Source organism: Monodon monoceros, unplaced genomic scaffold (genome assembly GCF_005190385.1).
Source record: "Monodon monoceros isolate NGI ecotype Baffin Bay Population unplaced genomic scaffold, NGI_Narwhal_1 Super_Scaffold_3, whole genome shotgun sequence".
NCBI classification, from domain to species: domain Eukaryota; kingdom Metazoa; phylum Chordata; class Mammalia; order Artiodactyla; family Monodontidae; genus Monodon; species Monodon monoceros.
The window spans coordinates 18,263,983-18,287,860 of NW_021703780.1; positions in this window are offsets into that span (position 1 = coordinate 18,263,983).

Sequence of the window (23,878 nt, forward strand, 5' to 3'; positions counted from 1 at the left end):
TTTTTGGTTATAAAACATTGTTTTCATATCTGGATCTCAACCTGAGACCTGGTTGTTATTACTTAAACTCATATACTTTCGTAGTAGCGAACAAGCCAAATCCAGTGACTCGTATGCTTTTCAGTTTCTAGCGTACAGCTTAGAAACCGTATAGAACTCTCAGATTTAGAAGTTTTGGACCAATTCCAGGTTGAAAGTGAACTGGGGACACTGTTTTTTAAATGTTAAGTGGCCCCTAAAAGATCCCTCAGTGACCTTGCCAACTACTGTCACATTCTCAGCTCAAGTCACTATTTGAGGTGCCATGCTAGCTTAAAGCAGCCATACTCAAATTTTGGTTCACAGACCCCTAAGGTCCATGAGACATTTGCAGTGGATCTACAAGGTCAAATCTATTTTCATAGTAAGACTAGGATGTTATTTGCCTTTTTCATCCTCTTTCTCTCTCACGTGTACCATGAAGTTTTCTACTGTACGTTTGGAGCCTCTGTATAGCACAGTGAATCAGTATTTTCTAAATACCCCGTGATTGATGTTACAGAATTGGGCATAGGTAAAGATGAAGTGCTGATTCCATCAGTGGATTTTAATATATCAGAGAAAAGTTCACTGATATGGATTCAGATTCCTATGGAAAGTGCCAGTTGTTGAGTTTTGGTGTAGTATCAGGGAAAGAATATCCAAGATTATCTGAAAAGGCTATTACATTATTCCTCCACGTTCCAATTACGTGCCTGAGAATGTTTTCTTCACGTACTCTAACCAGAAGAAGGTCACAACAGATTGAATGCAGCAGATAGGAGACTTCAGCTGTCTTCTATTAATCCAGGCATGACAAAATTTGCAACACTGTAAAACAATGGCACTAGGTTTTGGGGGGGAAATCTAATTATTGCTTTTTAAAGTCTCTCACTTAATGTGTTTTTAGATTATGTTTTAATGAATTAATAAATATTAAGTACTTGTTTGAATTTGCAGTATGGTAAATATTTGACTCTTCAGTAATTTTTAATAAAACGGTCTTGATATTAACCAAGTGAAGAACAACTGATCTAAAGGAATGTGTTAGCAAATTCACCTGCAGGAAGTTCAAGTGTAGAGTTACATTCCCTGGGCTCCAAGATCTGTTCCTAGTTCTCATTTTGAAGTGGTTTCAGGAAGTTTAGATAGTCTCCTTAATGGCTTGGGGCCCCCCATTCTGTGTGCAGTGACAGAGGATGAAGACAGAAAGCCTGTACAGTAATTTAGTCAACAGCGTCCATTTTTAATCTCCAGTCTCCTGTGTCCAGAGTCCTGAAATCCTCTGGGACCATTTAAGAGTTTCGAACTACAGCTACGGAAGATGGAGCGTTTTACAAGGGCTTCATGACATTTATTCTTGGAGATGGAGCTTGCATCTCTGCATGCTAAAAGGGAACCAAAACTGTTTGTCTGAAACATCTTCATCATCCATTTGGAAATGAAGAATTCTGCCTGCTGTACTTCCATCCCCACAGGAAGCTACACCCAGCTGACTACTCAGTCTGGACTTGTTCTCAAGGTCACCTGTGTAATTTTTTTTCAAAGCCTCAGTGTCCTTCGTCTTCTCAGAGGTAATAGCCCCAAGCCCCTCAGTCATCATTTCCTTGTCCTCAATTTTCTTTCTGGCTTCCTGCAATTTTAATCCCAAGCCCCTGCAGTTCCTTTCCATGGAGGTTTAAGTGGCCCCATTTACAACCAATTTTCAGCTAATATTTGATGCATTCTTTTAAAATAAACCGAACTGGTCTCCTCTCCAGGCTTGGCACACTTGGACTAAATGAGATCAGAGGCCTGGTAGTGGGCTTTTAGACTGATGGGGGTTTTGCTCTGTGATTTTTAAAGAAAAATAAAGAGATCTTTAAAAATAGGAGGTAGATATGTTCCTGATGGGTTAATTTCAGAACGTAGTGCTGTCATTAATCACGGGAAAGAAATCGCTTTCATCTGCACTTTGCTCCAATTCTTTATCAAAGGAGAGAGAGAGGGAATGAGAGTGGGGTAGATGAGTAAAGAAATCATAGAGTTTTTTTCCTGAGGGCTGTTTCCTTCTAACCTCCTTTGGATGTCTTATCTCCGGCCCCTTCTGTAAGCTGATCCAGCTCATGTCAGCCTGACACATGAACCATGCAAAGCTGCTTTCTAAAGAGATTTTAATTCCTGCTTGACAGGCTAGGCTGAAGCCCATGAGCCACAATAGGTAGTGTTTTGTTTTGTTTTAACAAGACTGAAAGCCATGGTGCACCTGGTATTTCACTGAACATCAGATTTAAATATACTTTTTTCCAAAAAAGGGAAAAAAAAAACAGTTAAAAATAGCTAATCTTTAAGTAATAAAATACAGCTTAGTTTGCCAGGAGTCGTGTATTAACAGAGCCACCATTTTTGGCCTGCCTGAAGACTGTTTCTGTCCCTGATCTCTTTGAAATCTTTTAAGGGTTTTATTGTTTTCTTCCACCTTTCCATAAAATTAACTCAGTTTTTTTTTATCCTAGTCTGAAATTTCATCCTTAATGAGCCCCTGCATGGTGAAGTATCAAAGTATAACGTCACGTAAGATAAATGACATCTTTGGACCCAAGATATCTGGGTTAACTGACCATGTTTAATGTCCTGGATGGGGTAGAGCTAGAAACTGGGATCATCCTGAAGGATTGTATGAGGCCAAATCCAGAAAAAATGAAAATGGTTTAGGAGTTGCCTACATGTCCTCTTGCACATACAAAATGAACTCCCTTTTATTTATGACCACAGCGAATTTCAAATAGCTTTTGTTCCCTGCTGGTAGTGTGCATTGCAAGCGTAAGGTCTGAACGTAATAACAATAACTGATAACAGAGATAGTAGTGGCGGTGCTTTGATGAGGGTGGTGACGATTGGGAGCTGTTATTTATTACCTGGGCGGCCGGGTGCCAGGCTTCAAGTTCGGCGCTTTAAGTGCTTTTTTCTACTTGATTTGCATACCAGCTCTTACAACTGGGTGTTGTCATTTCCGGTTTGCAGGTGAGGATCAGGGAAACTGGGCCACCAAAAGTTGGGATGACCTGCTTGGTGTGATACGTAGTGCGAGCTTGGTGCTAGAGCTGATACCACGTTGCACAAAGTTGGTTTAATCAGCTTTTTGACAGAAACTCCCTATTTACATCAAGCGAAAAAGAGCTACTTCGAACTGTAGGGCACAGCTCTGTTTACAGATATTCTCCCAAGCATTATCTTAATCCTTCCAGTGTGCTGAGGAGGGAGGTGGTCTTATCGTCTCCATTGTGCATTTCTTCTTCTCCATGGAACCGTGGTGACTGATACTGATTACGACGTCTTGGAGGAATTGCAGACTACTAAAATAAGGAATGCTTTTTGGTTATGTGAACTATGTTTATAGCTCAGCATTTGAGTGTTTTATTAATGTTCCCATGGAAGAGACTGTTCTTTTCTAGTTATTTAAAGGAGGCTTGCTGCATTCATGGGTATAACGTTTGCTCTTGAGGGCTTGCAGCACTGCATGTTTCTCAGTGGGTATATTTTAAAATTGTATGTTAGTTACGTGGAAAACGTTTTCAAAGGTAGCATGGCACACTGATCTGGACAGTAAGGAACCTAAGGGTCGGATGGTACTTTGCTACTAATTAGCTTGTGACTCCAAGTCAGGCCTGTGACTTTTCTGGGTCCCACTTTCCCCATTTTCATTTTAAGTGGGTTGGATGTTCACTAAGGATTTAGTAGAATTTCTTGTATCTCTTTGGAAAAAGTTGATACTAGGTTCTTGAAACTTTTACTACTCAGTAACATAATGCTTATATCAATTCTTTTTATTATAAATATATGAACAATTACGTGTCTTATACACATCAAAAGACAGTTGAGCAGCCATTGGAAAACAACTTTAATCTGCCGTGGCTAGGGAATGAGGTGCAGTGTCGAGATATTTCACTTTAGGGCCTAGGTTGGGTTTTTGTTATAAGTGGATTTACCAAAGCCCCAAAACTTGGTATTGCCAGCCTTGCTTGCTTGCTTCCTTCCTTGCTTAATTTAGTTAAAAAGCCATTAGGCAGGTCTGAGCAAGGAAGCCCAGTGAGGCCACTAAGCAAATATATTGAAGGTAATGGGAACCAGACTGCTTACTGTCAGAGAAGAAAGTTACAAATAGAAAAAAGGGGAAAGCTGGAATGAACCCTGTGCTATGGTTTGGAATTTGAGGTATTAGTGTGAAGTCATGGATTTCAATATGTAGAAATGTCTTGTATATGACATTTAAATTTAAATATAGAAACAATAAATGTTAAAGTATGTGAATATGTACGTATATATACATATATGTATATAAATATGCAATACACCCATTTCCTAATTCTGCTCGCCAAAAGGGCCGGGATTCAGGGACAGCCCAGTGAATATGAGCACATTTATTGTTCAGATCTTGGTTTCTAAATATTAGTCTTTGCTAAAGAAACCACATGATTTTGAAAAAAAATATCTGGTTCTAGGGCTGGGGCAGGGAAGACTCAAAATGAGCTTCGAATATCTTGTTTTGCCAGGAAATACAGACGTTCTCAGAGAATGATGGAAAGATGGTAAAGGAACACAGCGGCCAGCTCGAAGGCATTCCCATTAATCAAACCAAAACCAGGGACGATTTGGGCATCCGAATAATATTACAGGTGACATCCCACTAAACAAACCAGAAGCGCTTGGGGCCATACTGATAACAAAAAATGTATGAATAAGTGACGAGAGGATTCTTTTTAAAAATAGAATGCTATCTGTTAAATAGAAAGAAAGCCGAGATTAGAAAGATGGTGATTTGGCATCTTTCTAATAAGAATACAGCTAAGGAACATCAGTGAATGCTAAAACCAGTGAGTGAAGTTGAATGAGGATCAGTGTGTGTATATTACCTCAAAGTATCTATCCACAAATCCTTATTAATTATAAAGGGCAACCCAGAGTTCTGCTAGAGAACTTGGGAGATTTGACCTTAATCATGTGATCAGTTACCATCACCATTGATGGCACAGACTGACATTATATGGGATGCACTTGATGTGATGCAGTGAGAACACAGCATCTTTTCCCGAAAATGTAATCTTTGAATCTTGTCATGAGAGAACCTTACTAATCCCAATTGAGGGGCATTCTAGAAAGTAATTAGCCAGCAGTCTTCAACGATGTAAGGGGAATGAAGGTTAAGGGAAAGCTGGGTACCGCTCCAAACTGAAGACTGGAGAGAGATGACTAAGTACACAGATCATGGAGTGGATTCTGTGTCTATAAAGAACATTATTGGGGGCAGTTGGCCAAAACTGAATGGGTGGGATCTCTGGGTGAAGGGTATATTGGAGTTTTTTGAACCATTTCTACAACTTGTCTGCAAGTTCGCAATTATTTGGAAATAAAATGTAAAAGAAATAATTAGTACATGAATGCTTAGTTTTAAGTTTTTACCTTATTGTATGAAGTTTAAAAGATAGTTTCTGAATTCTATCTCATTTTTTGTTGTACTTGTATAAGAATCTTACAGGGTATGATTAAATCAGACTTTCAGTTTTGGATTTTTATGAATGTTGTATAGAGAAGGATATAGTTTTACAAAAGCAGGATGTTTCTGGGCAAGTGGTACGGTTTGTGTACCAAATGGTATGGTTGACTGAGAAAAGAATCAGAACCTCAGAGGGTCCTAGGGTCAAAACTATGGATATCATAATGGTGAGGCATTTCAGATTAATGGGATTGTGAATAGATGTACTGGAGTCAGACCACCTGGGCTCAAATCCTGCCCTCACCACTTACCAGGTGTGTGACATTAAGTGGGTGAACTAACCTGTTCTCCATATCAGCAGTAAAATAGGTAATAATGGTACCTATGCAGTGGAGTTACTGTGAGGACTATGTGATTAATACTAGGAAAGTGCCTAGAAGGATATTTGGCATAAAGTAAATGCTATGTAAGTGTTTTGTTATTATTATTGCTACCGTTGCTTCTGCTACCACAATATCTGTAATTTATGTAAAGACTAGAGAAGCTGGTTAAAAGAAATTCCATTTGTTAGTTGGGAATTTGATCTCTTCTTATACACTGATGAAAGAAAATAATGCCATTGATTTTTGGATGCTAACACTGTGCACTGATTTTTTTTTTACAATGCTTTTCTTATCCCCAAAGCCAGCCCCTACCCCTAGGCACACCTTCGGGTTTCTTTACTCTTTTATAAGAGGGAAGGCACACATTTTAAATGTTCAGGAAAAATAGCAGAAATGAAGACAGGATCAAAACAAAACACAAAGAAAGCAAGATTGAAGAATCAGAGAATCAAGATCCAAAGAAGAATGTTGACTCTGGCAGAAATACCTAGGAAATAACATGACTGCTGGTCTTATTTCAAGTTCGCATATTGAAGCTCAACAAGTTTACATATTTGCAAATGCAAGTGAATTTGTGCACCAGAGGAGATAGCAAACATGGAATATCCCCGAAAGGAGGGCGCTGTCCTGCGACTCAGTGTTGCCCGTGATGAACTTAGCAGCCTGCCACCTGCACGGGGCCCACAGGGACTCCCTTTCCCCAAAGGCCTGCTGGTCAAGCTCATGACGTATCACACATGATACTTAGAGAGCATTAAGCATTACGCGTTTTTATTTATTTATGCTCTGCTCCTTTCCTAAAATGGTTCGAAGGAAGAAATCGTAATTGCATATTACCCTAATAAGTGCTAAATTATCCAGGATAGACCAGCATTAACAAACTGTAAAATGAAAGAAGAGACCAATTGACAGAGAAGAGAGATTTTGACCAGTGCTTGGAGGGATGGGAAATGAAGGACTATTCACAGGAAGGAAATACAGTGGCAGTGGAAGTGGTGAGGGGCCTCGCAGAATGTATGTTTTTTGCTCACTGATCAGGAATTTTAGGGCTATAAACACATTTGCGTTCAACTAGTTGAGCAAACTCAGGCATAAGAGAACTTGAGAAACATCTCAACACACAATTCATTAGTTGCGGTTGTGCTTAAAAAACCCAGGTCCCCTCCCTTTGATTTGGTCTCTTTATATCATCCTGACTATAGGATTTTGAATTTTGGGTTACATTTATATGTTTTGAGAAACACTAGCAATTGAATGGAAATGAGTTACCTAGAATTCCTCATACTACCTAGGCTTTAGGGTCTTTCCTGGAATAGAGTGTCTGGATGGATGCCCAGGCAGGCTGGGTGGTGATGACAAACTCAAAACCTAGAGCCAGAATCCCTGCGTTCTAATCTTGGCTGTGCAATTTACTAGCTGCTCCATCTTTATCATCTGTAAAACAGTGCTGGGATAAGAAACAAATGAGGTTATATGTGAAAATGAACCTGCAATAGAGAAGCCTTTCAAAAAATATTACACTAGTATATATCTGTTTAATGAATAGAAATCGGAAACATTTTGTGTCTAAGCAAATTGTTTTATAATGCTGAACATGGAAGCTGATTTTCTTTTTGTTTGTAAAGCAAGTGTGGGAAACGTTGAATAACTGGCTGATGTTCTGGTCCCCACTCTTTCCTTTTCTCGATAGAGGTGGTTCTTACCTTTCTCCATTCACTTCAAGGATCCTACCTTACCAGCTTGCCATATGGTTATAAGAGAAGCTTTGGACGCCACCTTCCACACCTTCTGTCTTTACGTCCACACAATGAAGCTGCACTCACCTCTGTACCGCCTTTGCCACCAGTGGAAGGTGGGCCACTCCCTCAGTCCCACTCAGTTCCCTTCTCGCCATGGTCTCAACCCACGTCAATCTCTCCCCTTTCTCTTTATCGTCTACCATTCTTGCCCTTTGTTTCTTCTTTGTCGTCTTTTTTTCCTGACCCTTAATTTTGTTAATACCTGCCCACTCTTATTTCTTATTTCTCTTTTTCTATTTTGAGATATAATTCATATGCCTTAAACTTTTCCATTTTGCAGTGTACGGTTCAGTCAATTCAGTAGCTTTTAGTATAGTCACCAAGTTCTAAGACTATGATCATGATCTAATTCTAGAATATTTTTATCACCATTGAATAGAACTCCATACTCATTAGCAGTCACTCTTCATTCCCTCTTCCCCTCCGGATTCCTCGCCCCACCCTGGAAACCACTAATCTACTTGGTCTCTAGGAATTTCCTTATTTTGGACATTTCATATAAACGGAATCATACAATTTGTGGCCTTTTATGTCTGGCTTCCTTCATTTAGCATCGTGTTTTCAAGGTTCATCCACATTCATACGTTTTCCAGCACTTATCAATACTTTGTTCTTTTCTTTTGACTGCATAATAGTTCATTTTGGAATGTACCACATTTTATTGATCCATTCATCAATTGACAGACATTTGGGTTGTTTCCACTTTGGGGCTATTTTGAATAATATTGCTGTGAACATTCGTGTACAAGTTTTTGTGTGGACACGTCTTCCATTCTCGGGTGTGTATATAGGAGTGAAAATTACTGGGTCATAGAGTAATTCTTTAACATTCTGAGGAACTGTCAAACTGTTTCCCAAAGCAGCTGTACCATTTTACATTCTCACAGGTGATGTATTGGTAGGATGCATGAGGGTTCCAATTTTTCTGCATCTTCCCCAACACCTGTTATTGCCAGTGTTTTTATCTATAGCCATCCTAGGGGATGTAAAGTAGTTCCTTATCTCGTAGTCTCTTCTGGTCATCATCTTCTCTGGGACTCTTCTAAGCACCCCTAACTCCTTCCCTCTTCAGATTGTGTTAAAATTCCCTCCTATATATTTCCATAGCACCCTGTGTTTATCCTTGTAACATCCCTCATCATGCTGAATTATAATTGTCTGTTAACTTTATCTCCTTCATTTGAGTGTGTATGTGTTAGGGAGGGTACTAAAATGTCATTTCCTGTGGTACCTCCCTGGATTAACACACTGTCTGACACAGTTATTTAGTCTTACCTTTTGGGGGAGGGGTGAAGGAGGGTAGGGGACTTGCTGATTAGACTTCGTAGCATTATTACTTGGACACCTGAATATGAGTGGGAGAATTCATTGCTGTTAATTGTTAGCTAATACTTAGTTGTCTGGGCGAGAAGACAGGATTTTTAAGCCCATATGTTTGGTTTTCTAGAAAGTTATATTTTCTTTACTATTGTACTAATACAGTTCAGTGCCTTAATTTACCAAGAAGTAGGAAGGAAAGAACTAGAGACACCATAAAATATCACCATAGGGAGAAAACGCTGAGGTGACTTTAAAAAATATAAATCAACTAGCCATTTTTACCTTGACCCTTTTTAAAAGCATAACTGACCGAGAATTGTTTCTTTTTAAAAAAAATACTACCAGTTTCATATGTTACACTAAAAAATTTCCTAATGTAGATAGATGTCAAGGGCAGTGCCATGAAATCTGTGGACCATCGAAACTAATGCTGAATTCTCATGGGGTTTCGTTACAAATATCAGAAATCTGAGATTCATTAGCATCAGAGTTGAACAGATAGGGATCAGTGCAGGGGAACAAAAGCTGGAAGTAGAATTAAAAATAATTAAAGACTTAAAAGATTTGAATTAAAAAGTACATGCAACTCAAGGTTGACTCATAGTAAATTATAATGCCCTGTGCATAAGCACAAATGAAAGGGCATATTTAATTAGTTCTTTGGAGCTTTCCTCTCTAAAAATCTATTTGTCTTCATAATCAATATTTAGATAATTTTGTTTCCAGTTATTATTTTTCATCCCATAAAGATTTGTTTTAGTGTTTTTAGATCTTCTTAGTTGAAATAAGGTTATGCTTGGACTGGATGGCCATTCCCGTCTATGATGTGATAGTGCTGTGCATTCTTGGAAACTCTATCCAATTTCTTTGCTATGGTTTTCATATGCTTCTGGAATGAAGAGGAAATGGGGGAGGGAAAGGGAGAGAGAAACAAATGTAAGTTGGACCCAGATCAGTGAGATAGTATCAGATGAGGCCAAAAACGAATCTGGCAGATCCTCTTCTCATGTTTCCCACTTGAGTGCACACATATTGTTACTTGGAATACCACTTGCATTTCTTTCATACTTTTAAGATTTTCTTCAGCTTTAGTAACAAACTTTAACTTCAAATAGGAGCCAGGCATGAATATTAAGATTTTTTTTTTTTCCTTAACGTCTGAATGTGCTCAGAATGGATATTTTGCTATTAGGATTTGGTTAATGAATAAGAGAGTCTATGCTTTTTAAGCATAGAAATGAAAAGGGGCAGAGGGGGTCAGAGTTAGTGGAAGTTGTATCATCTTTAGAGTCGTATAGATCTGAGTTTGAATCCCCACTTTACCACTGAATAGGTGCACAACTTCTGCACATCAATCTGACTTGCTTTCTGTATATGTAAAATGGGCGTGTTAATTTCTACTTTAGAGTTGTTATGATGGTAAATGGATTTAACGGCACACAGAAGGCACTCAATACATGGGAGCTGTTTAAAAATTATTTACTGGACAGAAAAGGGGTTTAGTAATTCTTAGGGACAAAGAGTAAATTTCCTTTCCAACATTCTTTTTCATGTCAGCTAGGCATTTGATTCTCATGATGTTCAATTTAGATATGAATGGTAGCTCTTACCCTGGTTTCTGTATGTAAACATGATAGACAAACATGAAAAACCTGGGAGTGGAAGCATACAAACTTGTATAGAAGAAGTAGTACAGTGCCATGTGGTCACAAGTATTTAATGAAACTTTATCAGTATTGAATGGGAGTAGAAGTGATCCAGTATTTTATTTCTTGTGGTATGTTGGTCACTGCAGACAACTGAGAATTAGCTTTGAAAAACATCTTCAAAAGAAATATTTATCTTCTATATATACATCAAATATATACTTACATATGAACTATATCTCAAATATACCGCATATAAATATATATTGATACCTATGCAAAGTTGTTTCTCATTCTCTCGGTATCCACGGGAGATTGGTTCCAAGACCACCACAGGTATCAAAAGACCTGGGTGCTCAACTCCCTTGTATAAAATGGTGTAGTATTTGCAAATAACATCTTCCGTTGTACTTTAAATCATCTCTAGATTATTTAATACAATGTAAATGTAATAATGTAGATAGTTGTAAATACAGTGTAAATCCTATGTAAATAGTTGCCAGGCTTGTGGCAAATTCAAGTTTTGCCTTTTGGAACTTGGTGGAGTTTTTTCTGAATATTTTTGATACATAGTTGTTTGAATCTGCAAATTTGTACCCGTGGATATAGGGGGTCAACTGTATACCCAAAGAGAAAAAGCTAGCTAACCTTCCATGAAGATCATTCCCATTACTTAAAAAAAAATTTGTGGGTCTTCCCTGGTGGCAGTGGTTAAGAGTCTGCCTGCCAATGCAGGGGACACGGGTTCTAGTCCTGGTCTGGGAAGATCCCACATGCTGCAGAGCAGCTAAGCCCGTGCGCCACAACTACTGAGCCTGCGCCTAGAGCCTACGAGCCACAACTACTGAGCTTGCGAGCCACAACTACTGAAGCCTGTGCGCCTAGAGCCCATGCTCCGCAACAAAAGAAGCCAATGCAGTGAGATGCCTGTGCACCGCAACAAATAGTAGCCCCCGCTCATCGCAACTAGAGAAAAGCTCTTGCGCAGCATCGAAGACCCAGTGCAGCCAAAAATAAATAAATAAAATAAATAAATTGATTTAAAAAAAAGAAAAATTTGTATAAAAATAATTTAGGTCACAAGAGTGTGCAAAAATAATAGAATTTCCATGTACCCTCCCCCCAGCTTCCTCAATTATGGTAACTTCAATAACGGCAGTAAAATCATTAAAACCAGGAAACTGACATTGGTAGTTTACAATTCCAGAGTTTAACCCGTTCCAGTATTTTTGAATGGAGGAAATTCTTTTTCATGTGGCACTTAATTTTCATTCAAGTATATTTTTAGAGTTATTACCCTTAATGAAAAGACATTTTGAATGAAGAACGCTTTGGGTTAAATCTTGGCTCTGCAACTTAGTTCTTCCTGTGTATCCTTTGGCATCTAGGTTAAAGGACTTTTTTTTTTTTAGCATCTATAATGATGTTTCTTCATCTGTAAAAGAGGATATCATTTACCTTGCAGAATTGTTGTAAGCATTAGCAGTTGTATGTTGTAAAGAGCCTTTTCAATAAATGGTATGTTTTGGTATTGCTGTTCTCTTGCTATATTTTCATCAAAATTGAAAGTAGCCGGTCATTATATTTAACATCGTATGTGTACTTCTGTACTTTGTGAATACCTGTGAGTGAAGGACCAGCAACCGGTAAATACACTAAACAACCTGAGGCTCCTCAGTGCCCATCCCTTTTAAATGTACCTGCTAGAGCATATTAGCTTTCTTCCCTTTCTTTCTGTCTTATCTGCATAGCCGGCTCTTTACATTTTTTTCTATCTGATAGGCCGGAAGTCATTCCTCCCGTTGTACAAATTATATTTCTTCTCCAGGTGTTTTTTGTTATATGGATTCTGTGCAACCTAGTTATTTTTAGATTTTTGTTTTCATAGTGCCTCTTCTCACTTAATTCTGTTTTCTGAGTAGTTGATTATAGCCCTAGGTAGATGCCAACTTCAAACACAAGCTCATCCAGCCCGGCTATCCCTGCACAGGGAAGGCTTTCCAAGGGTGTGCTTGTTGGGGTGACGGGCCGTGTTGTTCAGAGTACTGTGGCCTCTGTGACTGTGGAGGAGTGTGGTGTTCTGTTTCTAAACCTCTTCACACAGTCTCATCTCTGAACTTGGGTGCAGCTGCAAAGGTAGAAACAAGTTCTGTGCCCTGCTCTTTATTGTACTATTTTCTTTTTTACATCATTTACCCCCGAAGTATCTAACCCTGTTAAACCTCTTTAAAATGACTATTTTCAGTACTAACCCAGTAAATGTGGTTTCTGATAAGACCTTCTGATATAAGGAGGACCTAAAGCTGCCCTCAAATGGTAATTTTCACTTGATTTGGAGTAGAAATATTTGTTTACTTTTAATTTTTATTGAGCTGCCAGCTGGGAAGCACAGATGGACTTTCCTAGTCTCCTGCAGCATTCACCTCCTACTCGGACTTAGCTTCTTGCTCTCTTGAAGTCTGTGTAACCTACTCCTGTTTCCAAGGTTTTTTGTTTTATTGTTCTGGTCCTTAGCACGTCTACCCTTTGCATATCTTCCAACTTTCACTTCCAAGAGAGGGACCATATTTTCTTATATCTACATACTATTGTTTATAAGTATATAAATGTGTTTAGGAATATTTTAGTGTTCTTTTATGTTTTAAAATACCTCTTTATGCTTTAGCAAGGGGCATAGCAGTTCCTGCTTTAGTTTTTCTTAGACAAGCCAGGGCTGAAGTAGGGGTGAAAAGTTCATTCTCCAGAAGTGCTGTTTAGGTCTGAATCACATGACAAGGAGCAGCCCAGACTCGTGGTCATTCTCTGTGGATGTGAATCTCTGGGACAAGGCGGCACAAGAGAGGCTTTTTCTCAACTCCGCTTTCTGTGCTTAAATTGATAATGAATGCATGACTATTATTATTATTCCAGGAACTCACTATAATGCCCGTATTATTGTCCAGATCCATGCTTTAAAATCAAAAGTTTTAACCTTGTAGGTTATGCAGTCAATTTTAAGTAGATAGAGATCAGCATTAAACATAGGAAACAAAATATAAAGAGAGCACATGACTTGTAATAAGAATGCTATTTTGTAAAACTTCTGTTTGATACATATATATATACACACACACATGTGTAAACATAAATTTCCATAGGGCCCTACTTGTGTTGTTGCACGCGTGCATGCTGGCATTTGGACATCCCCCTTTATCCCCAATTCTGCCATTTAAATTTATTTTATTTATTTTTGGCTGCGTTGGGTCTTCGTTGGTGTGCGTGGGCTTTCTCTAGTTGTGACGAGCGGGAGCTACTCTTCGTTGCAGTGCGAGGGCTTCTCACTGTGGTGGCTTCTCTTGGTGCGGAGCACGGGCTCTAGGCACGTGGGCTCAGTAGTTGTGGCACACGGGCTTTGTTGCTCCGCGGCATGTGGGATCTTCCCAGACCAGGTCTCGAACCCGTGTCCCCTGCATTGGCAGGCGGGTTCTTAACCATTGCGCCACCAGGGAAGCCCCAATTCTGTCATTAAAAAAACCCAGTTTTCAAAGTGTATGTATTTGTCGATGAATGTTTCTTATCAAATATCCAGTTTCATATTTTGAATTTATTGTACCTGCATTTTAATTTATGTAAATGTGTTATATATCCTGTTTTATTTTCTCCACTCAGCATTGTTTTAAGGTCCATGAATATTGCTACGTGTACACCTAAACTGTTGCATCATACGCTCATGGTATGTTACAGTGTGCCCAAAACACAGTTAACTTGTATCCTCCCCCAGAAATGGACACTCATACTGTCTTCATCTTATCTCTTACCACCAACAGGGCCACTGTGAACAGCCTCAGACATAGACCCTCCTGGAAAATGCCAAAAATACTTATTTGGCATCTAGACTGATAGAATTGCTGGGCCATAGGGCATATGTATACAGCTCAGATACTGTAAGACAGTATAATTTCACAAAGTACTCTCAGGTTACCTCCAGAGTGATTTACCAGTCCATACTGCCACCAGCATTATGAGTGTTTGTGTACCCATATTCCCTCCAATACTTATCATTGGTAAGTTTTCTAATTTTCCCTATTTCTGGATAGTGGGTGTAAAATGATATCTTTTTGTTGCTATTATCTGACAGATGAATTTGATCATCTCTTGATATACTTGATGTCTTTTGCATTTTTCTCTTCTGTAAATCTCCCCTTCAAATTTAGTGCTCATTTGTCCACTGGAAGATGTTGTGTTTTTCCTATTGATTTACATAAATTCTTTGTGTATTCCAGATATTCCCTAGCTGGTTTTAAACTTGACAGGTATTCTCCTAGCTTGTCATTTTTCTATTAACTTTGTCCATTGTGTTCTTTTAGTGAACAAAAAATCTAAATCTTTAATGTAATGTAGTTCATCAAGATTTTACTGTGTGGGCTTTGTGAAATAAATTATTCCCTATCCCTCTGTCATAAAATTTATACTACCTATTATACGTATAGTTTTATCTTCCACGTTTAGGTCTTTTATCCACCTCGACAGTCTATATGTATATATGGTGATAGGCAGGAATCCAGTTTTATATTTCCATATGATGGTTCTTATTTCCTTGGCAAGTTGGTACCACCTTTGTGCTCCATTGGTCTGTTTTTTAACCATAGTTCATGCCGTTTTGTTACTATAGCTTGGTTGTATATTTCAAAATGCTTCTCTTCAGAGTGGACTTAGGTATCCGTGAACTTTATTTTTCCATGTGAGTCTTGAATTCTATTAAGTTCCTCACAATAAAACTACATTTTTGATTAGGAATGAATTTGAATTTTTTTCGGGAGGGGGCACATGCCTCATGGCTTGTGGGATCTTAGTTCCCTAACCAGGGATTGAACCTGGGCCCTCGGCAGTGAGCGTGCAGAGTCCTAACCATTGGACCGCCAGGGAATTCCTGTAATGTATTTGAATTTATAAATGACAACAGAAGTAGTAACATCTTTTTACTAAGTTCCATCTAGGAGCTTTCTCTGTTTCTCTATTCCGTCATCTTCTATGTACTTAATTACAGTTCAAATTATGAACCTTACCACATTTCAGATTGTTCTCTATAGAGCTATAGGTATTCTTGTCAGCAGTTGGAGTTAATAGAAGATGAAGGAAAATAAAACAAATGCATAAAAATGATTCTAAAATAGTTGAAATATAGAAACTGAGGGTTCAGCAGTTCAAGTAACAATATCCTTTGATCATGGATTATTTGTGTAGTAAGAAATCTTAACGATAATCTCAGATACTCCAACATACTATAAATAACAAAACGAGTTCCCCGTGAGGTCAAATGACTCACTGGAGATTACAGAGTTAGACTGTGAGAGAACCTCACACTGAACTCAGGTTTTCTAACTCTTAGTTCATTACTTTTACCAACAAACCATGCCTGTAATCCCCACGTACCTCTCGTACCTTGGCATTTAGAGTGTGTGTATGTTTACTTGGTAGAGTTAATATTACAGTTTGCTTATGCTTCAGAAGAAATCAGCTTCTTTTTTCACTGATGTTCACAGGTAGAATGATTGACCTGCCAAAGCCCTAAGATAGAAAAATGACCCACCTCTTAAGCAGCATATTGTTTCTTATTAATAACGGTGTGAGTTAGCTTTTGGGTCATTTTCAACGGTTATGTCCCTTGCATTCTAGCTGTGGTTGCTAGAGGCTTTAAAAGATGCAGGGACTCCCCTGGTTGCGCAGTTGTTAAGAATCTGCCTGCTAATGTAGGGGACAGGGGTTCGAGCCCTGGTCCGGGAAATTCCCACATGCCGCGGAGTAACTAAGCCTGTGTGCCACAACTACTGAGCCTACGCTCTAGAGCCTGTGAGCCACAACTGCTGAGCCTGCGAGCCGCAACTACTGAAGCCCGTGCGCTTAGAGCCTGTGCTCCACAACAGAAGCCACCACAATGAGAAGCCTGTGCACCACAACAAAGAGTAGCCCCAGCTCACCACAACTAGAGAAAGGCCACGCAGAGCAATGAAGACCCAACGCAGCCAAAAAAAGGACGCAGACTGTGGTACTTGCACAGAATAATGGGCGCACATTAGCATGTTAATGAAGTGTTAGAGTACCGAGCTTGGCGAGCTTGCTGAAGCCTGAAGCCTGCGGGACGGGCTCCATCTTCACTGCTGCATCAGCCAGACTGCACCATCCACATGGCAGCCGGCTCAGTGGGCTGGAGGGGCGTTATTCATTATTGACACACGTTTTCTTCCTCTCCCCCGTGCATGTTGAAACTTGGTTTTTTTAACCCATCTAATTTTCTCCCCAAATAAGTCGGTTTGGAAACAGAAATGAGTGCTCTTCCTTTTTATTAGACAGACATCAGAACTCATGAGGGAATAATTACAAGACTAATTCCTCTGTTTTAATGACATCAATTGAATAACATTAAAAAGTCAAAGCCCACATGATTTTGCAGCATTTTTATTCAGCACATTTAAATCTAAATAACATGTCATATTGCTCTGAGTTTGTCTGTGTAGTAGGGCCATTAACTTAAGCTAAATTCTGTGTGTGTGTGTGAGTGTATGTGTGTGTTTCTGGGGCAAATCATGTTGGTGGGTGGCAGAGAAAATTCCTGCATGTTTCCTGAAGGTTGGCAAGATGTCAGTCTGCTCTTGTAGCCAATATAGACACTACTCTCCCACGAAGAAAACCATAGAAATGCTGCTGAACTCCCATGTGGCTGAGTGATTCTGGAGCCACATCTTCGGGCTCAGCCTTTCTTCGGAATTTCAGTTTATTTCCACTCACTTGTCAGGATTTCTTTACCCAGCTGTTCCCTGCTTGCTTACCCCCCATTAGCTTAACATATCTAAAACCAAGTTCACTGTCGTTGGCTAAAACCCAGGCCTCCCTTAGAGTCCTCTTTCTTGAACTGTTAGCAGCTCGCTCTCTCCCAGCCTTGTAGGCTCAACCCTTAGCGCAGGTGTGCAGGTCTCATCTCACACCTGCAGGCCTGTCCTCTTGCTCACTGCCTTTTTACCAAACTACCCTGAAAGCTCTTGGTCATAGAAGAGGCTCCTTTTTTTTTTTTTTTAACATCTTTATTGGAGTATAATTGCTTTACAGTGGTGTGTTAGTTTCTGCTGTATAACAGAGTGAATCAGCTATACATAAGCATTTATCCCCATTTCTCCTCCCTGTTGCATCTCCCTCCCACCCTCCCTATCCCACCCCTCTAGGTGGATACAAGGCACCAAGCTGATCTCCCTGTGCCATGCAGCTGCTTCCCACTAGCTATTTTACATTTGGCAGTGCACATATGCTTACCCTTCCCCCTCCCCTTGTCCTCAAGTCTATTCTCTACATCTGTGTCTTTATTCCTGTCCTCCTAGGTTCCTCAGAACCTTTTTTTTTTTTAAGATTCTGTATATATGTGTTAGCATACGGTATTTTTCTCTTTCTGACTTACTTCACTGTGTATGACAGTCTCTAGTTCCATCCACCTCACTACAAATAACTCAATTTTATTTCTTTTTATGGCTGAGTAATATTCCATTGTATATATGTGCCACATCTTCTTTATCCATCCGTCCATGGACAATTAGGTTGCTTCCATGTCCTGGCTATTGTAAATAGTGCTGCAGTGAACATTGTGGTACATGACTCTTTTTGAGTTATGGTTTTCTCAGGGTATATGCGCAGTAGTGGGATTGCTGGGTCATATGGTAGTTCTATTTGTAGTTTTTTAAGGAACCTCCATACTGTTCTCCATAGTGGCTGTATCAATTTACATTCCCACCAACAGTGCAAGAGGGTTCTCCACACCCTCTCCAGCATTTATTATTTGTAGATTTTTTGATGATGGCCATTCTGACCGTGTGAAGTAATATCTCATTGTAGTTTTGATTTGCATTTCTCTAATGATTAATGATGTTGAGCATCCTTTCATGTGTTTGTTGGCAGTGTGTATATCTTCTTTGGAGAAATGTCTATTTATGTCTTCTGCCCATTTTTGGATTGGGTTGTTTGTCTTTTTTGATATTGAGCTGCATGAGCTGCTTGTAAATGTTGGAGATTAATCCTTTGTCAGTTGCTTCATTTGCAAATATTTTCTCCCATTCTGAGGGTTGTCTTTTCGTCTTGTTTATGGTTTCCTTTGCTGTGCAAAAGCTTTGAAGTTTCATTAGGTTCCATTTGTTGATTTTCGTTTTTATTTCCATTTCTCTAGGAGGTGGGTCAAAAAGGATCTTGCTGTGATTTATGTCATAGAATGTTCTGCCTATGTTTTCCTCTAAGAGTTTTATAGTGTTTGGCTTACATTAGGTCTTTAATCCATTTTGAGTTTATTTTTGTGTACGGTGTTAGGGAGTGTTCTAATTTCATTCTTTTACATGTAGCTGTCCTGTTTTCCCAGCACCATGGAAGAGGCTGTCTTTTCTCCATTGTATATTCTTGCCTCCTTTACCAAAGTTAAGGTGACCATATGTGCATGGGTTTATCTCTGGGCTTTCTATCCTGTTCCATTGATCTATATTTCTGTTTTTGTGCCAGTACCATACTGTCTTGATTACTGTAGTTTTGTAATATAGTCTGAAGTTAGGGAGCCTGATTCCTCCAGTTCCGTTTTTCTTTCTCAAGATTTCTTTGGCTATTCGAGGTCTTTTGTGTTTCCATACAAATTGTGGAATTTTTCAACAGGCTCCTTCTTGATGTTTGTCCCCAGAGCTCCTTTCGTCCTCAGTTCAGATTTCACCTTCCATGATGACCCCAAGCCAGAGCAGCCTTGCCCATATTTGGAGTTTTTAAAAATATCTTTATTTCTTGACATTATCTTGCATTTATTTGTCTAACTTTTGCTATCTGTTCTTTTTTCTACTTCTGCACTAGCATGTGAGCTCTGTAAAAGCAAAGGCTATGTCTGTCTGCTTTGCTGCTACAGCCTAGAATGAATGAGGGGGCCTTAGATATCTTTTTAAGGCATATGAGTTGGAACTCAGCGTTAAGCCATTCAGAGTATAAAGCAATTACAGCAGGAGGAGAATGGAGAGGAGTCTCCTAGAGATGAACATAGACCCACATAGGGCATGAGAACCAGCCTTAACAGGCTTCTGTGTGTTACACATAGAAGAATCACCCTGGCGTAGTAATTATAAAGACTTGAGTAACTCTGTGAAATTGTTTTCTTATTGTTGGATCAGTTTCTTATGGCCATCACCTTTCTGGCATTGGATTTCCTTCAGCCTTGCCCCCGACCCTGCCCAGCCCTCAACCTGCCTCACCTATTACCAGGACCTTAATCCTTATTCATAATCCTACTGCAGGCCGCTTAACCCTTCCTTTAGTGACCACAGGTTCAACTTTGCTAAAGGCTGGGCCTTGCCCTGGCCTATGCCCTTCCCTAGCCGACTTCCCCTTGTTCTGTGTAACCCTAATAAGACTTGCACCATCAATGTCATTCTTGTTCCCATTCGCTGGACAAACAAGCCTGTGCTTTGTATACTGTGTGAGGCACTCCCATTTCAGTTCTAGTGTATTAAACCAGAGTAGAAAGCAGCACACTGACTTGGCCTACTGTGGAGGTGAAAACTCTGGTCTCTAGGTTGCTATTACCTCTCCACCCACGCCTACCTTCACATTTCCCTGCCTCTGCATCTTCCTAGTCCACACTTTGTATGTATTTGCTCCACTGTTGGGGAAAGTTCAGTGCTTCCCCAGCTATGGCAGGATGACTTTGCCCTCCTTAGAGGGTGTCCCAGGCTTACCCAAACTGGACTACATTTAGTTTCCACTCATGATATCTAAGTGTAAATGCTTTGCCTTGCTTTACCCTGGTCCACAAAAATATTGATATATCTGCACTGCAGAATTGTAGCCTTGCCGCAGCTACATCTCTGCCAGGAATGACCCTCTCCTGCTCCTTTGTGCATTTTCAAGTTTGAGCCGGGCTTTAGTTTACAGTTGTTGGTTGTTCCAGGAAGTGTCTCCAACTATTCCAGTTGAAACTTACCCCCCACCCCCACCCCCGAACTTCTCTTTTCTGCTCTACCCTCATTTGGTGGGTAGCTGCTGCTGCTTACAATGCCCCTCATCTCACAGTGAGTAGATTGGGCCCCCAACTTGTCTCAAAGGTTCCTTAAGGGAAGGGATTTGGCTTTCTTCCCTTTAAAAAAAAATTGCAACTTCTGGAGCTGTTTATTGCTGAAGATGACAGTTATACCTGCTATTTTGGGGGGGCACCATCTTTCACATATTATGCTGAATGTATCACACGTATTACCTCATGTGATCTTTCACTTACCCTGTGACATAGAATTCGTGGTATTTTACAGGAGAAAACACATTCATTTAGCTGATAGTTGGGAGTAGTTTCAAAGGTCTGTCTGATTTTAAAGCTTGTGCTCCTTTCCGTTGTTCAGTGATTGGTGGCTCAAAGTGGGCTGTATTTGAAAATTCGGAAAGTGAGATTTCTAATATGGCCTGAATACTCTGGAACCTGCTACCAAAGAGAAGGAATAGTAGAGACAGGGAAAGACTCAGTGTGTGGGCCAGACCAACTCACACGTGGAGTTCTTTGTGTGAAAATATTTTCATTCTCGTTTCCCAACTGGAAAATGAACGGGCAGTCAGTTCTGTTCAGTCAGGTAATGGGAAACATCGACAAATAGAGAAGATAATATCATTGATAATATCTGGAATGTATTTTAGTCATTGGTTTTCAAGACTCCTTTAAACTTTTTACATTAGTGATGTTTACAAGTAAGAACACTATTGGTTCTCAACTTTTTTTTTTCCTTCTAGGCTCTCTTGGGAGCGACTTTGTTTAGTGAAAGGAACATTAGCTTTACAGCAAGTCAGTGTGGTTTTAGATTATATTGAATAAGAGAGGAGAGGGCCATAATTGTAATTTCTGAATAATTTGGGATTAAATTTATCTTTCATATCCAGCAGGTTATACTTCCTTCTGTATTTTGGGGCTTTTTACGAAGGTATATACCCTTCCATGTGTTCATTTAAATGATCATATCCTAAGAAAAAACCTTATATAACCTTAATAATAGTTAATTATTGGTATTCATTTTTTATGTGCACATTATCATTGCTATAGTTATTGCTGTCATCACTTAAAAAATCCTCATAAATGGATACCGGGATCACTGAACCCCTGAGCTCTGAGTAAATATTGATGTCAACTTTTGATGCAGTGGTGTATGCCAAGAGCCCAGGAATAGTATTTATTAGAAGATTGGGGCAAACCATTTACCCTCCCAGGGTCTAGGTTCCAAAAAACAAAATTAGAGGATTAGACTAGATGGCCTTTAAGGTCTCTTGAGCCTAAAAATTTTTCACAATCTATGACTGTAGTTCCACTTCTCGGCTAATTAATCTCTCCTCCAAAAGAAAACCTAATGTCTGACAAGGTCTGAGGAAAGAGAAACAGCATGTTCGTAAGAATTGGGAAGACTGTTGGAATGAAGTGGTTATTTACTTCACTTTGTGTTTAAAAACAGCAGTGTTTTGAACATCGGGGAATGAACAGCATAAAGGGACGACTAGTTCTATGTGATAAAGAAGTTAAATTCCTATTGTCCAGGATTTTTCTTTTTTACCTGTTCAGACATGGCCACGAGTCAGTTGGAACTGGGGTGGTAACTGTCCCAGAGTTTTTGTAGCTTGAAATAACCAAAGACAATCTTATATCATAGTATGACTCATAAAATAGATGTTATTCTGTTTGCACAGGGCATTCTACCCAGCAGGGACTTAATGTTAAGTCAGTAGTACCGTCCCCATTTTTCAGATAAGAAAACTGAAGTGTTGGAGACGTGACTTCCCCACAGTCCCACAGAGTGCTGGAGCGACCATCCAGTGGTGTCTAAGTGTCCTTGCCCACTGATACTAGGTGGTTGCCCTGTGCTCATTTCTATCAACATCAGATATTCTGCCTGAAGTATTACTTACCGGCTCAAGTTCCAGCTCGGTTTCTGTAGTTAGCTGTGCACAGCGTATGTACTGAAACTCACTACCAGATCTTTTTGGTGTTAGGACTTAATTAAATGTTGAACAATAACGAAGGCACACTTCTTTAGGAAGTGTAAGCACACTGTTTACACCTGACAAAATCAACTCACTGTTGTGTCTGTCAAGGTACAAGAATGCAAATTGTGAAGTGCTAGACAAAGGCCTTTTCTGTCATCTTCTCATTCTTAAAATTAGGGGCAGACGATACCAATAGAAAGAAATGAGTATTTGTTTTGATTATACTTTCCCTTCCTAAAATACGGGCAGTCTGTTTCCCATTTTTATAATAATTCATTGCCTTATTTTTTCTGCAGATCCGGATGTCTGAAAAATATGTGTAGTTCATTAAAGATTAAATGACACAGTATTTAATTGTGCTTTCCAGAGCCATGCTGTCCTATATGGTAGTCCCTATCCACATGTGGCTATTTAAATTTAAAATAAAATCAATTAACATCAAATAAAACTGAAAATTTGGTTCCTCCATTACAGTAGCCATGTTTCAGTGCTGAGTAGCTGGGAACTACCAGGCTGGAAAGTATAGATGTAGAGCATCTCTAGCATTGCAGGAAGTTGTGCTGCACAGGGATGATCTAGGGTCACCTTAATGATATTTTAAAAGACTTTTATGTTTATGATTTTAAAATTTAAGACCATTTTTAGAGCAGTTTAAGATTCACAGCAAAATGAAGAGATTTCCCACATACCCCCTGCCCCACACATGCATAGCCTCCCTCATTCTCAACATCCCCAGCAAGCGTGGTACATTTGATAAACCTGTATTGACACATCATAAGCGACCCAAGTCCATAGTTTACAGTTCATTCTTGGTGGTGTTATCTCTTTTGGGTTTGGACAAATGTGTAATAATGTGTATCCATCATTATGGTATACAGAGTATTCTCACTGCCTTAAGAATCCTCTGCCTTCCACCTATTCATTCCTCCCCACCCGTGGCCACCACTGATCTCTTTACTGTCTCTTTAGTTTTGCCTTTTCCAGAATATTATCGAGTTGGTATCACACAGTATGTAGCCTTTTCCAATTGGCTTCTTTCACTTAGTAATATGCGTTTGTTTCCTCTATGTATTTTCATGGCTTGATAGCTTATTTCTTTTTAGAACTGAATAGTAGTCCATTGTCTGAATATATCATAGCTTCTTTATCCATTCACCTAATGAAGGACATCTTGATTGCTTCCAAATTTGGCAATTATGAATAAAGCTGTCATACATATCTGTGTGCAGGCTTTTATGCGGACAT